The 18,806-nt window shown below is 38.6% G+C and overlaps 1 pseudogene; it reads left to right on the top strand.

Annotated features, from left to right (window-relative positions):
- The first annotated feature begins 13,109 nt into the window (after positions 1 to 13,109).
- Positions 13,110 to 13,209, top strand: LOC113319766 (annotated as a pseudogene).
- The last annotated feature ends 5,597 nt before the right edge of the window (positions 13,210 to 18,806 follow it).

Here is an 18,806-nt window from a genome sequence, read left to right as displayed (position 1 = left end):
CCCCCCCCCGCCAAAATCCTTTTTTTGAATGTTGAAGATGGTTGCCCTTTATCCAGAGTAGGGGTGCGATTAGCAACTGCCTGGAAATGGGATGCCCCTTAGTAATTAGGTTACCCCTTATCCAAAGTGAGAGTATGAATAGCGAATGTCCTGCGGGTGCTTTCCAACAACTTTTCGAGCCAATTTTTTTCAAAAATGTTTATTAGCCAAAAATACCTACAAATAAATAAAACACCATAATAAGTACAAAAATGAGCCCTAACAATATATAGAATCGAGACAAATCGGACACAAAAATGTGTCTATCAAATACCCACAAACCTATTATTTGTTAGTCCTCGAGCAAAAATAAAATAGAAATAAAATCCTAACTCACTGTCGCAGGCATCGTCGATTGCATTTAGCGTATGCAATAAGCCTTTAAACCCCTAGGTGTCCCTAGTGGCGGAGTGTTGTCTCCGGAGGGCTTACCAGAGGTATACCCACAAAACCTTTTTACTCCAGACCCTATCTATATACACAGAATCATGGAAGGCACTATAGAATCTCCTTGGTTGGCATACTTATTGACTACAGGAGGAAGTACCCTGATGCGAAATTCCAATTTTTGTATACGAGTTTGCACTTAAGCATACTAAAATTCATATGAAGTGACAGAGCTCTACTCAGATAGTTGGTGGATCTCTAATAGAGTCACAGAAATGATACCTGCAAGTGCACAGGGTCTGTTGTAGTGAGTGTGCAAGGCAGGGTCGAACCACAGAGACTTGGGTGTGAATTGAAGTAATGAAGCAAGTGACAGTTAACAAGAAAAATCAGTGGCAGTGAATAAGAACAGTGAAACAAAGACAAACAAACCAAGGTTGTGAGCCAAGGGCAGTGATGGAAGCTAAGGGATAAGGTGAGAACTAAGGCTTCGATTCCACCCCTAGCTGCATATAATTCTCTAAGATGATATACTAGTCTTCTTCTATCACAGCGATGCCTTAATCTCAGCTATCATATGTCAATCCCCTAGCATTACTTGTCTTTATAAGGTACAAGCAATCTAAGATTATACTACATTCAGTTCATATAGCCTTTTCGGAAATTAAAACATGCTTGTCATCAAACTGTCATGGAGAAGAAGTGCTCATACAATAGGGTTATATTTATCTAGAGTTTCATCTCTGCCTTAGTAGTAGAATTAAAACATGATGAAGTTCTTAAACATGTTGTTTGTCAGACAACGATATATAAAACTATCCTACTGATGCTAACATAAGAACATAACATGAACATGAGCTTAATGAAAATTGTAACAATCACACAATCACATTCAAAACATGTTGGAGTTCTGAACAAAAAATATTTAACAGTGCATTTGAATTGAAAATTGTGGAACTGAAAGATTGACAAACCCTAAAACTAACAGTTCATGGAAATGTAAATTACAAAATAAAACCTAAACTATTCCTATTGATGCTCTGGCTAATCCAGGCATCCCTTCTACAACACCCACACATCCCTATTTATAGTTGCAACATAAAAATATCAAAATCCCCAAAATTAGGGTTTCACCTAAATCGAAATTAAATCATACCAACTCTCTGAAATTTGATTTTGATTTCGACCCATCCCTCTTGTGCGTCTCCTACATCTCCTGTTGCTTCCAATTTCATCTTTAACCTAACCTATTTCATCAACCCCTAAAATTAGGGTTTCAGAGAGAAAAATATCGAGAGGTTGATGTAATAGGTAGATAGAGTGATGGGTGTTGGTTGTTAGAGTGATATGATGAAGGTGGTGGCGGTATGGAAGGTGCAGACGGAGTTGGTGGTATTGGCAGCGACGGCATGGGAGGGAATGGGTGAAGAAGATGGAAGAAGAAAGTTTGGATCGATAGTTTTAGGGTTAAGGCATGTTTGGCTAATGGGTATGGAATTAGGTATTAGGGTGTTGAGCGGTTGCATCAAGTCTCGATGATTCGCAAAGCTAAGCCGTGGGATGCGGAAATGATAGATTGATCTACCGGCTACAAGTGAAGAGACTGGTATCGACCGTCGGATTTCTAATACAACGAAACTGACGGCTCAAGATGGAGTTAGGTGCTGTAGTGTTAGACAGGAGCTTCAGACTTTGATGTACTGGCGATGCTGCGACCATTGGATTCAGATGTGATCCAATCTGACGGCTGGCGAATGAGACCTGTATGGATATTGGAAATGGGTTTGGGTGAGGGTTTTGGGCCTTGGGTATGCCAATCCCATATCTTCTTTAAGGACAATTCTTCCTCTTCAATCCCACTTCCAGTTGATCCGGCTCTTGCAAACATCATTCTTCGCTGGCTTTCTGCGGGAGTCTTTGCCGTTTCTTTGTTCTTTTCGCTCCGTGAGTTAACCAGGCTTTATTTAGTACCTAAAAAAGCAAAATTAATTAAGAAAAGTATTTATTCTTGAAAACAATGAAAATACAGAATATGGGATAAAATGTATAATTAATGCACAAAAGATGAGTTAAATGCCAAGAAAAATATATAGAAATATGCACTTTTTAGCACTCATCAAATACCCCCAAACCTGAATTTTACTTGTCCTCAAGTAAAACAAAACTAAGGAAATCCTACCTATACCACTGTCGCTGGTCTCTCGAATGCATTTAGCGTATGCACTAAGCCTTTTAAACCACTAAGTGTCCTTAGTGGACGAGTGAAGTCTCGTGAAGGTTTGCTTAGAACGTACCTACAAAGTTCTAGGACAAAATATAAGCTCAGATTCCATGAAATGTGACATGTGCAAGACAGTTTAAGCTCACAGCAAAATGGATATGTCAATCTAGCTATCAAAGGCACAATCCTAGCACTGATAACAAATAAAGACATGTGATAAGAGTGTAAAGTGTATCTACACATGTGTAAAGAAAGACCGGATGTTATGACTACTAATCACCAAGAGATAGTTTCTCAGGCTAAGAACCGAGGTCGAAATCTAGCTAGCTGTCCGGACTTTACGAGAATTGTGAATGAGTTTGAGGTATTTCACAATTACTCGCGTTGTACATCAGCGGCATACACCCTTCCTTGCTTATAACACAAAAACACAAAAGATGACTCTTTACGTGACTCTTATTTACATTGACTACTCTCTTTTATTTTTGGAACAAGAGAGGATGGAATTGATAAATACTTGATTCTTTTTTTTCTTTTTCTTTTTTGATTTTTTTCTGAATAAATATATCATTTTTTTATTTTTTTTATTTTTTTTTTCTTTTTTTTTTCTTTTTTTTAACATGGTAACACTTTTGATACATATACAAAAGGAAACAAAAAAATTACATGACTCTTAGCAAGAGGTATCCCTTTTTGATGCACCCAGTTAAATTTGATGGTTGTTTTTCTTAACTAACCTCCACCTTCTATCCCAACCAACCAAAGAACAAGCTAGTCAAGTTTCGTTCAGTATTCTAAAGTGATTGGCAATCGTGACTTCCTATCAAACACCTTGAAGATCGAGGCTATACATGTATTGGTAGATCGTGCACGTGCAAGTTTCTTATCACTATGTGAATTGTGCTAGAATCAGGGTGCCTAAATATCTAGACTAAGAATCCTTATGTTTACATACATGCACAAGAGTCAACATTTCAAGGTAAATGAGCTCCATTTTTATGTTTTTTTACAATTTTATATTTTTCTTTTGATTTTTCATTTTTTCTTTTTTTCAAAAAGAAAGAGTTCTTTTTTCAATTATAACATGTGATCGTGGTATCTATACCATACCCCCAAACCTAAACTAAACATTGTCCTCAATGTTTCAAAATATGAAAAGAATTATAACATACGAAGAGGATTATGCTCAGTAGAGAAAAAGGAAAGAGAATACCCGATTTGACGGCGAAAGCAAAATTAGAACTCCGTTATTCAAGGCAAAAATCCAGCATATTTCAGTTAAGAGTCACATTGGATTAGCAGAATATGTACAAAAGAAACAAAAGATTTAATAATTTTATCTAATGGATTATATACAAGAAAATTCTACCGTACATTTGGTTTTGATGGGAAACATTTGGTTTTGTCGGGAATGAAAAACATTTGGTTTTTATGGGAAAAAGAAAAATTTAGGTTTTTAGGGAAACATTTGGAAAACTTTGGTTTTTATGGGAGAAGGAAACTTTTTGGGTTTTTAGGGAGAAAGAAAAGAAAATTTTGGTTTTTAGGGAGAAAGAAAAGAAATTTTTGGTTTTTAGGGAGAAAGAAACTTTTTGGTTTTTTTAGGGAGAAAAGTTTGGTTTTAAAATTGGGAGCAAGCCCACATTGGCGGGAGAATGCACAGCCCAGTAGGAAATTTGAAAACAGCGCACAACTGCTGTGCAAAATGAAGCCTAGATGAGTGTGAAGCCCAACGAATCAGTTTAAATTGAGCCCAGCAAAAGGTTTTGAAAAAGAAGATGTCCAACTGTTTGGGTTCAGGAGCCCAGAAGTTTAGTTTCAGTTTGGTTTTGGGCTAACAGAATAGCCAAAATTCGAGGCCCAGTTGGGATTAAAAATTGTTTTTCCAATTTTAATTTGGGTCAAGCCCAGAGTTCAGAAATTCAAATTTCAGGGTTGAAACCCACAGTTCAGAAACAAAATAAGCCCACAGTTCAGCTTAAATACAGGCCCACAGTTTAGTTAAACTACAAGCCCAGCATTCAGTCTTAAAATTACAAGCCCAAAAATTGGGTTTACTGATGGGTTTAGGCTTACTAGTTAGCACAGCCCAGCTGCTCAGTAATTGCAGTTGCACAGCCCAGTTGGGCTTGGTTCACAGCAACAACAAGTTCAGCAAGAGTACCAGAGGCTCATCAGCAACAGCAACAAGAAGAAGAAGCAGCAGCAGTAGGAGGCAGCAAGACAGCAACAGCAGCAACACAGAAAACAGCAGCAGCACCAGAGGCTGGCTGTAGCAAAAGCAGGAGTTGACAGCAGCAGCAGCATCAGTTCAGCCACAGCACAGCAGCAAGTAGCACCAGCAGCAAGTAGTTCAGTGCAGCAGCAACAAGAAGAAGAAGAAAGAGTAGCAGCACAGCTGCAGCAACAACAGCAAGAGCACCAGAGGCTCAGCTACAGCAGCAGCAACTCCACAGCAACAGAAGACAAACAGCAGCAGCACCAACTACCTGACACTCATTGTGTGTGATCAGTATACAGAAAAGGCAGGGAAAAAAAAAGGAAAACTGCATAAAGCAGTGCAGTTTGCAGCTGTAGTTGGCAAGGCCAAGATGCTTGACAGAAAATATGCAGCTACAGATGCAGATGGGGGTGCAGATGCAGTGAATGGAATGCATATGCAGTGATGCAATGATGCAAATGAACAGCAAGAGAAAAAGCTAAAAGATAAATGCAAGTACAGCTAAGATGCAGATATGGAGAAGATGCAGGCATGCAATGAAATATGCTAATGATGCAGATGCAAGGTTATGCAGATGCAGATGATGCAGAAATTACAGACTAAGTTACAAAGTTGCAGCTAAAGCAGCTAAGTTACAGCAGGTTGAAAACAGAAAAGCAAGAGCAAATTTTTTTTTCTTTTTCTTTTCAACTACACAACACCAGTCCCCGGCAACGGCGCCAAAAACTTGGTGGCTCTCTAAAAGAGTCACAGAAATGATACCTGCAAATGCACAGGGTCTGTTGTAGTGAGTGTGCAAGGCAGGGTTGAACCACAGAGACTTGGGTGTGAATTGAAGTAATGAAGCAAGTGACAGTTAACAAGAAAAATCAGTGGCAGTGAATAAGAACAGTGAAACAAAGACAAACAAACCAAGGCTGTGAGCCAAGGGCAGTGATGGAAGCTAAGGGATAAGGTGAGAACTAAGGCTTCAATTCCACCCCTAGCTGCATATAATTCTCTAAGATGATATACTAGTCTTCTCCTATCACAGCGATGCCTTAATCTCAGTTATCATATGTCAATCCCCTAGCATTACTTGTCTTTCTAAGGTACAAGCAATCTAAGATTATACTACATTCAGTTCATATAGCCTTTTCGGAAATTAAAACATGCTTGTCATCAAACTGTCATGGAGAACAAGTGCTCATACAATAGGTTTATATTTATCTAGAGTTTCATCTCTGCCTTAGTAGTAGAATTAAAACATGATGAAGTTCTTAAACATGTTGTTTGTCAGACAACAATGTATAAAACTATCCTACTGATGCTAACATAAGAACATAACATGAACATGAGCTTAATGAAAATTGTAACAATCACACAATCACATTCAAAACATGTTGGAGTTCTGAACAATAAATATTTAACAGTGCATTTGAATTGAAAATTGTGGAACTGAAAGATTGACAAACCCTAAAACTAACAGTTCATGGAAATGTAAATTACAAAATAAAACCTAAACTATTCCTATTGATGCTCTGGCTAATCCAGGCATCCCTTCTACAACACCCACACATCCCTAATAGTTGCAACATAAAAATATCAAAATCCCCAAAAATTAGGGTTTCACCTAAATCGAAATTAAATCATACCAACTCTCTGAAATTTGATTTCGACCCATCCCTCTTGTGCGTCTCCTACATCTCATGTTGCTTCCAATTTCATCTTTAACCTAACCTATTTCATCAACCCCTAAAACTAGGGTTTCAGAGAGAAAAAGATCGAGAGGTTGATGTAATAGGTAGATAGAGTGATGGGTGTTGGTTGTTAGAGTGATATGATGAAGGTGGTGGCGGTATGGAAGGTGCAGACGGAGTTGGTGGTATTAGAAGCGACGGCATGGGAGGGAATGGGTGAAGAAGATGGAAGAAGAAAGTTTGGATCGATAGTTTTAGGGTTAAGGCATGTTTGGATAATGGGTATAGAATTGGGTATTAGGGTGTTGAGCGGTTTCATCAAGTTTCGATGCTTCGCAAAGCTGAGCCGTGGGATGCGTAAATGATAGATTGATCTAACGGCTACAAGTGAAGAGACTGGTATCGACCGTCGGATTTCTAATACAACGAAACTGACGGCTCAAGATGGAGTTAGGTGCTGTAGTGTTAGACAGGAGCTTCAGACTTTGATGTACTGGCGATGCTGCGACCATTGGATTCAGATGTGATCCAATCTGACGGCTGGCGAAGGAGACCTGTATGGATATTGGAAATGGGTTTGGGTGAGGGTTTTGGGCCTTGGGTATGCCAAGCCCATATATTCTTTAAGGACAATTCTTCCTCTTCAAGCCCACTTCCAGTTGATCCGGCTCTTGCAAACATCATTCTTCGCTGCCTTTCTGCGGGAGTCTTTGCCGTTTCTTTGTTCTTTTCGCTCGGTGAGTTAACTAGGCTCTATTTAGTACCTAAAAATGCAAAATTAATTAAGAAAAGTATTTATTCTTGAAAACAATGAAAATACAGAATATGGGATAAAATGTAGAATTAATGCACAAAAGATGAGTTAAATGCCAAGAAAAATATATAGAAATATGCACTTTTTAGCACTCATCAATAGTCGCACTATGGACATCAATATCCGGAGTCAAAACTAATCACATGGATAGATCAAGAAGATGGATATAGAAAAACATGGATGGTTTTGATATTTACTAGGTGAATGGTGTTTCTCATATCTGTCTGAAGGCCTCCGCCAAAATGAACCTATACTAATGGACTGAGATACTAGTATGACTAATATCAACACACTGGCATATACAAGGGAACCAGTGATTGATAATCCTAACTCTAGGTCAACACAATTGGCATATACAAGGGTTCCAGTGGTCGACTTTATTGAATTTATTCCAGTTGGTCTGATGGTCTGGTCTCTTTTTTTTTTTGGTATCTCAATCACTCTAATTCACCCTAGCATTGGTAACAACTTGAATCGTGAGCCCCACCTAATCATTTAGAGAAACATAGTTTAAAAACAAAACAAAATAAAAACAGAAGTGAAAAGGACTCAACGAGATATGGTGAAACTATCATGTTATTTCTAACACCTGAGCTCTGTGCTTTTATGAATAGACTCTTTAGACGTTGCCATCTAGTCAGATTGGTTCCTCAACTCCTACAACCAAAATGCTTCCATCCACTTAGATTGGTTAGTGCCATCCTTAATAGGGATAAATTTCTAGGCTCTGGAGTTTAATTATAGCAACGAAAAGATAACAAAAAGTTCTACCCCACCCCCAAACTTAAATCTAACATTGTCCTCAATGTTTCTAATCAAAGAAAAGTACCAAAAATATAAGTAACATGAGGAAATAGTAAAGACAGAAGTCGGAAAGATAGTACCTGGGTGAAGTGTAACCAAGAACCTACAAAAATATTATACAACATACAAAATCGCCTCGATGGTCAATCAAGGTAAACAGGGTCCTCCAGAGGGACCTCCTCAACATCACCTGTAGGAAAAGGCTCTAAAAAGGGCTTCAATCGCTGACCGTTAACCTTCGAAGAACTACTACCATCTGGTGTCTCAATCTCAACAACGCCATGAGGGAAAAACAGTACGGACCACAAAAGGACCGGTCCACCGAGAGCGCAACTTCCCGGGGAATAGATGCAAACGAGTGTCATACAGAAGAACTTTTTGACCTGGAGAAAATGACTTTGGTAAAATATTCCTATCATGCACAAGTTTCATTTTGTTCTTATACTCCTTAGCACTATCGTATGCATCTCTACGAATCTCGTCCAACTCATTGAGCTGGAGATTTCTTTGAGCTCCTGCCTTATCAAGTGAAAAGTTTAAGTTCTTAATATCCCAATAGGCTCGATGCTCTAACTCAAAAAGCAGGTGACATGCCTTTCCAAACACTAAACGATAAGGTGACATTCCAATGGGTGTCTTAAACGCAGTACAGTAAGCCCATAAGGCATCAGTAAGCCTCGACGACCAGTCTTTCCTATTTGGATTAACTGTTTTCTCTAGAATATGTTTAATTTCCCTATTGGAAACCTCTACCTGACCACTAGTCTGAGGGTGATATGGGGTTGCTACTTTATGGGTAATACCGTATTGTTTCATTAAAAGAGAAAGCGGTCTATTACAAAAGTGTGAACCTCCATCACTAATTATAGCTCGCGGCGTACCAAAACGTGTATGTATATTCTCTTTCAAAAACTGGACTACGACCCTGTGGTCATTCGTTCTACACGAAACCGCCTCCACCCACTTAGACACATAGTCTACAGCGACAAGTATGTAAAGATAACCAAAAAAAATAGGAAATGGACTCATAAAATCAATGCCCCACACATCAAAGACCTCAATCACTAAAATAGGGTTCAAAGGCATCATATTTCTACGGGAAATGGTTCCTAACTTCTGGCAGCGCTCACAAGAAACACAATGACTATGGGAATCTTTAAACAACGAAGGCCAGTAAAATCCACACTGCAAAATCTTAGCATCAGTCTTCTTAGCACTAAAATGACCCCCACATGCATGTTCATGACAAAAGGAGATAATACTAGACTGGTCACTCTCAGATACACATCTCCTAATAATCTGGTCCGGACAATACTTAAACAGATAAGGATCGTCCCAAAAGAAATGTTTAACTTGGCTAAAAACCTAGAACGATCTTGCTTACCCCAATGTTGAGGGGTTCGAATAGTAACAATATAATTCACTATATTTGCATACCAAGGTGATTGGGAAACAGAGAACAAATCATCAGGAAAGCTATCCCTTATAGGAAGGGAATCACTAGGGGAACTAATAACTAGCCTAGACAAGTGATCTGCTACTACATTTTATGCACCCTTTTTGTCTCTAATGTCTGGGGAAAATTCCTGTAACAATAGGATCCATCTAATCAATCTAGGTTTGGTATCCTTCTTAGATAAAAGGTATTTCAAAGCAGCATGATCTGTATAGATTATGATCTTAGAACCTAATAGGTAAGACCTAAACTTATCCAAGGCAAACACGATGGATAAAAGTTCCTTATAGGTAATTGTGTAGTTCATTTGGGCATCATTCAGAGTTTTTCTAGCATAATAAATCATATGAAGTAATTTGTTTTCTCGTTGTCCTAAAACGACGCCTATAACATAATCTGAAGAATCACACATAATCTCAAAGGGTAGGTTCCAGTTAGGTGCCTGGACTATCGGGGCAGTAGTGAGTAAAGTTTTAAGCTTCTCAAAATCCTCTAAACAAGTATCATCAAAGACAAACTTAACATCTTTTGCAAGCAAATTGCAAAGAGGTCTAGAAATCAAGCTAAAATCCTTAATGAATCGACGGTAAAAACCTGCATGCCCTAGGAATGACCTAATATCTTTTACGGTTTTTGGGACCTGTAAAGTCTTAATAAGGTCAACTTTGGCTTTGTCTACCTCTATACCCTTTGAAGAGACGATGTGCCCTAATACAATTCCTGATTTGACCATGAAATGGCATTTTTCCCAATTAAGCACTAAAATTTTTTTCCTTACAACTAGTCAACACTAATGTCAAATGATGCAAGCACTCATCGAAAGATGAACCAAACACTGAAAAATCATAAAGACCTCTAAGAACCGTTCTACCATATCAAAAAATATGCTCATCATACAATGTTGAAAAGTTGCAGGGGCATTACATAGCCCGAAAGGCATGCGTCTATACGCAAAGGTACCAAAGGGACGGGTAAAGGTGGTTTTCTCTTGGTCTTCTGGGGCAATAACGATCTGATTATAACTGGAGTAGCCATCTAAGAAGCAATAGTGACTATGTCCAGCTAATCGCTCTAGCATTTGGTCGATAAAAGAAAGGGGAAAGTGATCCTTCCTTGTGACCTTGTTCAATTTCCTATAGTCAATACACACACGCCATCTCGTGGTCACTCGGGTTGGGATTAATTCATTATTATCATTCTGGACTACGGTGATACCTGATTTCTTGGGGACAACCTGAACAGGGCTGACCCACTTACTGTCTGAAATTGGGTAAATAATACCCGCATCTAACAACTTAAGCACCTCTTTTCGAACTACCTCTTTCATGTTAGGGTTCAGTCGACGTTGCATCTCCCTAGAAGGTTTGGAGTCTTCCTCTAAATGAATCTGATGCATACACACAGTAGGACCTATACCCTTAATGTCTGTTATAGTCCACCCTAAAGCTTTCTTATTGTCTTGAAGTATATTTACTAGCCTACTTTCCTGATCACTATCCAAATCGGAAGCTTCAATCACAGGTAAAGTCTCTGATGGGCTTAAAAACACATACTTTAGAGTATCGGGTAGTGGTTTAAGGTCCAACTTTGGGGGCACTTCTAAAGAAGGAATTAGGGTAGTCTTAGAAACTGGTAACGGTTCGAACCTAGCTTTCCATCTATCAGTGTCTAATACAAGGGTAGAATCTAATAGAGCATTCACCTGTTCAATAGTGCTATCGTCGTCAAAATCTAAACCAAAATGGGATAGACAACTTTCTAATGGGTCTTCAGACAAGATGTTTGGTAATGACTCCTGAACTAAGGCTTCTATCATGTTCACCTCCTCAACACATGTGTCATCTAGCTCATGAGGTTGCTTACTGACATTAAAAATGTTCATCTCCATAGTCATATTACCAAAAGATAAACTCATCACACCATTTCGACAGTTAATGATCGCATTAGACGTAGCTAAAAATGGGCAACCTAAAATCACAGGTATCTGGTTTTCTGGGTCAGGGACCGGTTGGGTATCTAGGACCACAAAATCCACTGGATAAATAAACTTGTCGACCTCAATAAGAACATCCTCGATAACACCTCGAGGGATTTTAACAAACCTATCAGCTAACTACAGTATCATCTGAGTAGGTTTCATTTCACCAAGTCCTAGCTGTAAGTATACATGGAATGGCAGTAAGTTCACACTGGCTCCTATGTCAAGTAAATCTTTTTCTACCTGGAAGTTACCTATTGTGCAAGCAATGGTAGGAGAACCTGGGTCTTTGTACTTTGGAGTTGTGGTGTTCTGAATGATTGAACTTACGTGACTAGCTAAAAATTCTTTCTTATGGACGTTAAGTATTCGCTTCCGCGTACACATATCCTTAAGGAACTTGGAATAAGCAGGAATTTTCCTAATTGCATCTAATAAGGGAAGGTTTATGGTGACTTGCTTAAAAACCTCCACTATGTCATTAAAGTTCGATTCCTTCTTTGTTGGTACTAATAGCTGAGGAAATGGGGCTCTAGGCCTAAAATCAGACCTTTCAGGAACCGAATTCACATCATTAGAAACTTTATCATTCTCTTCAGCTACTGGTCCTGAGAGGTGAGATCCTGAGGGGTGAACTACAATATGTTCACTATCGGGCATGGTTACCTTATTGTCTACAACTCTACTACTTCTAAGGGTTCTAACAACATTCAATTGATTCGATGTTTTTGCACCTAATTCATGAACTCCTCTAGGGTTGGGTTGTGTTTGACTAGGAAACTTACCTTTTTCTCTCAAAGAATCACTTATCAGACCAACCTGGGTTTTTAACTCGGAAATAGCCTGACTATTTTCTTGTCCTATCATGTTACCAGCTTGTAGACTCTGTTCTACGGATAACTGGAATTTTGCAGTTTGCTGAGTTAACAAGGCGAGAGATTCCTCTAAACTTAGGATTTTCTTATCTGACTGATTCTGAAACTGAGCTAGTCCTGAAGGATTCTTAGTATAGCCAAAACCTGGGGGAGCATTAGAATTACTAAACTGACCTTGACTTTGGCCCTTAGACCATGAAAGGTTCGGATGGTTTCTCCAACCAGGATTATAGATTTCTGAATATGGGTCAATCTTTTGACGGTTATCAAATCTAGTGTTATTATAAAGAGCATTGGCCTGCTCTTCAATATTCTGGCCTTCCCAAAAAGGCTCCACTCTACCACTAGTCTGGCCCACTTCTAAGGCTTCTAACCTTTTTGCTATAGCAGCAATTTTGGCATCTGATTCATAGCCTCCTTCTACCCTATTAACGTTTCCTCTACTTAAAAGAATTGTTTTCTGGGGTGCCCTACTATTTTCCCATTGCTGGGTTTTTTCGGCGATTTCATTAAAAAATTTCATCGCCATATCAACAGTTTGGTTTTCAAATCCACCAGTACATAGAGACTCAACCATGGTCGTTGTGGAATAATCTAAACCCTCATAAAGGATCTGAACTAGCCTAACCTTTTCTAAACCATGATGAGGACACTGGGATAATAAATCATTGAACCTTTCCAAATACCTATATAAAGATTCTCCCTCTTGTTGTGAAAATGTGCATATTTGCGTCCTAATAGACGATGTTTTGTGCCTAGGGAAAAACTTATTGAAAAAGGCAGATGTAAGTTGTTCATATGTCTCAATTAACTCGGAGTCCAAACTATACAGCCACGAGTTGGCCTTATCTTTCAGGGAAAATGGGAATAACCTAGGTTTCAAAGCATCATCATCTAAGCCTCTAATTCTTAGAAAACTTCAAATTTCCTCAAAATCCCTAACATGGTAATAAGGGTTTTCATTTTCTTTCCCTAAAAAGATTGGGAGCATCTGTAAGGTCCCAGGTTTCAGTTCATAGGGTGCCTCCGTTTCAGCTAACTTAATACACGAAGGACGGGTAGTCCTAGTTGGATCCAACAAAGCTTTCAAAGTTGTCATTTCTGGCGCTATCGGAGCAACATGGATTCTCTCCTCAGTCAAAGAACGTTCAAAAACAGACTCTTCAAAAGCCGGACTTTCTAGATTAAGGTAATTGAGACGCTTCGAACTACTAGGTTTCTCTTTAACAAATCTACCTAGTGCGTCTCTTTTACGTTCAGGCATACAATAGAATTTTCTAAATTGGAAGGGTAAGCAAACACAGATCAAGGCCGACTCAACCAAATCAAACCTATTGATTTCTAGCAAACAAAAAGCATGATGGCTTCACTTAGATGTTTCTAGACCAGCTTCTTCTAATCCTTCAAACGGGAATTCGTTACAATTTAAGAAAACCCCTCTGGAATCAATCCGAGTTAACGTAAGTTGAATAGAGGCGAGGGAAGCTCGGTGGAGCTTTGATACCCAAGGACTCACCGGTATTACAAGGCGCCGCAGTCACGCATTCAACTTACAGAAACCGTCAAGAACTTCGAAGTATGCTTAAAAGAGTAACCAATATTTTTCGAATGAATTTCCTGTTAAGCTCGTTACCCTATCAGTCTCGTTCTAGTCAAAATTTTAGGCTTAGGCTCGCGTATGTTACGTGTTCCTAAAGCGGGCAAGAAGAGAACGGTGATGAAATCTGAACCCTTATCTTGTATGGCCAAGCCTTGCCCTTTACTAGAAAAATAATTGTTCGTATTCAGTCCTCAACATATATGCATACGAAGGAGTCCAGTAACTCGCTGACAGGGGATTCGCGAGTGTTTAGAATTTTACCTCCCGTTCCATATGGGGGATGAATCGGGGCTAGTCGACTCGGGCCACTGACTCCGATTTCTAGTGTACGAACCCAAGGTGCAGAGACAATATCGTAATTGTCCTCCTTCTCTGCAAACAATTTATATTTACAGTACCCTTCCGTAGGGTAATAAAAAAAAATAATGTCCAAAAGTCCAAAAAAAAAATTTTACAAAGATAACAAACCCTAATACAATTTTGTTTTTTTAAATAAAATAAACAAACCCTAAACTAAAATTGTCTAAAAAAAATTGTCTTCTTTTCTGTTCTTTTTGCTTTAATCTTTAGCTCCAAGTCTTTATGAAATCACCAAACTCCTTGGCTCAATTTTCTTTATGATCCAGAACCTGTAGACACAAGATAAATACCCAAAAACATAAAAAAAGACAAAAATAAAAAAAATAAATCTAAAACCTTAAAAACAAGTCCGCGTCGGCGGCGCCAAAAATTGATGTGATTTGTAGATAGTGGTAAAAGTGGTTCGATTCTCAGACTTGTGAAGGATATTAATTAGACTTAAATCCTAATATTAAAATAGAAAACTCACTAAAAATTATAGCAAACTCAATCAAAGATGATATCAATACTAAAAGAAACACTGAGGCTAATATTCCACTATTTTCTAAGTTCAAAGTGATTAAACCAATACTTATATTTATGCAATTTTATCGTTTAATTTGATTCTAAAATATTGCAACAAGTAGATTTTCAAAAGTAATAATTGTAAATACCAAGTATGAAGCATCAAAAGTCTTAAAACTAAGCATACTCCATCGAAATAAATCACAATCACTCAAATAAAAATCATATTCAATAATATTTCAAGGCAAATAATCATATAATTATTGCAAATAAAAAGATAAAATAGAATATACCACTTTTTGTTGGAAAAATAGCTTCCTCTATCGCCTCAGCAATGGGGTTTAGCTCCTCATATTAATCATGATCTCAAAATATGTGTTTGTTGCTCAAAAGATGATTAAAAGAGTGAAAAGTAATAACACAGACTGTTTGCAACAGTGTATTGGTGTTGCAAAACAGCTGTTACAATGGAACTGTTACAGAAAAACTGTTGCTTTGTCGCTGATTTTAAAACCCTAGAATAAGATTGCCCTGAACAACTTAATGTTCTTCAGCTGTTAAACAACGACACTTTTCTGCGACTGTCTACCGAGGGTCAATGTTCTTCGCGTTCTTCTTCTTCAACAGCAGCAGCAGCAGCAGAACCAGAGTTTGGTAAAGCTCTGATTTCTTCTTCTCTGGCTCTCCTTAGGTTCCCAAACTCTCGATACCTCTTCTATATGACCCAAGACATCTATTTATATCAAAAATACCGATTAAATCTCTCCCAAATCTTCCAAAATCTCTTTCCTTCTCTTCACGGCCAAGTTGCGACAATTTCTTGTTTTAGGATTTCTACGCGTTTCTGAGCTTTCTTTTTTATTCTAAACTCTTCCTTAGATAGATACAAATCTTTGGGAAGGTTTACATCGTTTTAATCACTCTAAAATTCCCTAAAACAGGTCACACACGTGACTTTCCATATTTTCTTGTTGTGAGAAAAATCCGTCGTTTGAGCCCATTCTGATCGATTTAAACACCCACATCAGATTCCTAGACCCATAAGGAGTCTATCCTATGAAACTCAGAGGTTTAATCGACCTCAAACTCCTTCAAATCACGATTGCCAAAACTGCTCTTTAACTGCATTTTTTTTCCCGCCAAAATCCTTTTTTTTGAATGTTAAAGATGGTTGCCCCTTATCCAGAGTAGGGGTGCGATTAGCAACTGCCTGAAAATGGGATGCCCCTTAGTAATTAGGTTACCCCTTATCCAAAGTGAGAGTTCGAATAGCAAATGTCCTCCGGGTGCTTTTCGACAACTTTTCGAGCCAATTTTTTCCAAAAATGTTTATTAGCCAAAAATACCTACAAATAAATATAACACCATAATAAGTACAAAAATGAGCCCTAACAATATATAGAATCGAGACAAATCGGGCACAAAAATGTGTCTATCATTTCCGCAAACGTAATTTTAGGGTTTTCAAAGCAGCGCGTTTAAGCTACTTTGGGCAAACGATTTGGTATGCTCGGGTTTTTCCATGGATAGTCGATCCACCAAGGGAGGAGTTGGGCCGCCAATGTGAATGTTGGCGCCTTTTTGATCATTCCAGGGAAGATCTCGGTCGTCCAACAAGGATGGAAAAGTTGGACGGTCATGATGTATTTAAGACCCTTTTTAACGATCTTAGATCGTTGGAGCTTTCTTTCGAATAGCTCGAACACCCATTTTAGGATTGACGTTAGGAGCACTTGGGGATGAGGGAAGTGGGACTCGATCGACTAGGGCGCTGGTGGACCCGCCGGTGGTCAATACGATGATTGCCTAGTCCTGTTTGGAGTAAGCTATGCTCGTTAAATCGTGCGGCCAAGTTGTGTGGCCATGATCGTTTCTGAGACTGATATTAACAGTCTAGATTTTCTTTAAGGAATAAATACATGTTCGATCACGCTAACTTTAACTAAAAAGTGTGTGAACGCATTGATCTCTTTGTCAGAAAGATGTAGCATGTATGAGTGTTTTTGTGCAGATCCCAATACTAGGACTTCGGGAGATTCATGCTACTCTGCTGAGAGTGAGAATTGATCGTCATGTCATGCCAGTATTGAAAGTTCGGCTGGGAACATAGCATGAAAAAATACCAGGCGAGTCATGCATTAGTTAATAATGCTGGCATAAAGTAGAATTCACACAACATTTGGGATTGCTACTACGTGCACCATTCTGAATGAATTTCATATATATAATGAGTTTTTCAATACATGTATAAGTAAAGAGGTTTGAGCACTCGTTACATATAAACGACGTTTATTCCTTTGCAGGATGACAGCGTTAAATATAGGGTTTTACGACTTTGACCCTAAACTAAAAACCACCATCAACACCGTTATTTGTTTCTCGGCTAGGTAGATTACTAAATTTTCCATCAGTAATTTTTTTTTTTGCATCTTGGACTATCCAAATTTCCTAGCCGTTTTGAGTGTCACGGTTTGGTTGTGTCAAAATTTTCCAACCGTTTTTGCTTATCTACTTTTGGTTTTTTCCTTGTTTATCTTTGAACATAGGAAAAGAAAAGAACAAGAAAAGATCACAAGAAGTAACACCTCATAGTGACCCGACTCCACAACCTCGTTAGGCAAAACGATTGGGTGCAAATGCAAGGAATGCAAGTGGAGTTGTGACTGCTGCAGAAAATGAAGGTGAAGAAGATGGAGTTGGAGTTACTGGAGAAACTGAAGTTTTTGTTACTAGAGGAACTGAAGTTGGAGTTGCTGTAGGAAATGAAGGTGTACTTGTTGTTACTGGAGGAATTGAAGTTGGCCTTGTTTGTATTTGAACAGAGGAAAAGAAGAAGAAAAGATCACAAGAAGTAACACCTCGTAATGACCCGACTCTGCAACCTCGTCACGCAAAACCATTGGGTGAAAACGCAAGGAATGCAAGTGGAGTTGTGACTGATGGAGAAAATGAAGATAGAGGACATGGAGTTGGAGTTACTGGGGGAACTGAAGTTGTTGTTACTGGAGGAACTAAAGTTGGATTTGTTGTTACTGGAAGAACTGCAGTTGGAGTTGTTGGAGGAAATGAAGGTGTACTTGTTGTTACTGGAGGAACTGAAGTTGGCACTTCTAGTGGTGTTGTTATTTATAAAGGTAAATCCGTAATTGAGGAGCAATAAGGAGGGAAAGAAGAAGTATCCACCAAAGTTAAAGGCAAGAGATTTAATTGATGATATGGTGCCTTTACCTCCCAAGAGGAATGGGATACCTTAGGGTGCTCCAAGAGATCGTTCCGTCTTGATTGGTTACCCATCTTCATGGGCTGCTAGGGTTTGTGGCACAAACCAAATGAGTATAAGAGCAACCGTAACTATGTTACGGTCAGGAAATACCTAGTCGTGTATTGCTATGGAGACTCAAAAATTAAATGAGTCTTGGTTACGGCTACATTTCCAGGTCGTCTATCGTTTTTGCGGTTAGAACTCCAAACCGTAATTCTGACATAAATTTGCAACTCTGGTTTACGGCTTGGTCGACCTTTCAAGTTCCTGACCGTAAACTGTTTTACGGTTGGAATTTCCTAGTCGTGAATCACTTTGATAACCCAAAAAGAAAATGACTCCTTGTTGCGGCTATATATCCAGGCCGTAATTCTGACAAAAATTAACAACTATTATTTACGGTCGGAAATATTTAACCGTAAATCTGACACACCACAAACCCTGCAGGTTTATACAGAATTACGGCTGGGTCTACCTTGCGTTTTCCTAGCCGTAAATACCTATAATTTTGAATACCACATCATATCGGCTAGTTTTTTGAATTTTGAAAAATAGATCTGTTTGAAGACTGATCTATAGAAGGTTCTAGTTGTTCAACCACTTATT

Source organism: Papaver somniferum, chromosome 10 (genome assembly GCF_003573695.1).
Source record: "Papaver somniferum cultivar HN1 chromosome 10, ASM357369v1, whole genome shotgun sequence".
In the NCBI taxonomy this organism is placed as follows: Eukaryota; Viridiplantae; Streptophyta; class Magnoliopsida; order Ranunculales; family Papaveraceae; genus Papaver; species Papaver somniferum.
The sequence above is the reverse complement of the archived record's forward strand: the minus strand, read 5'-3'. Positions and strand labels throughout refer to the sequence as shown.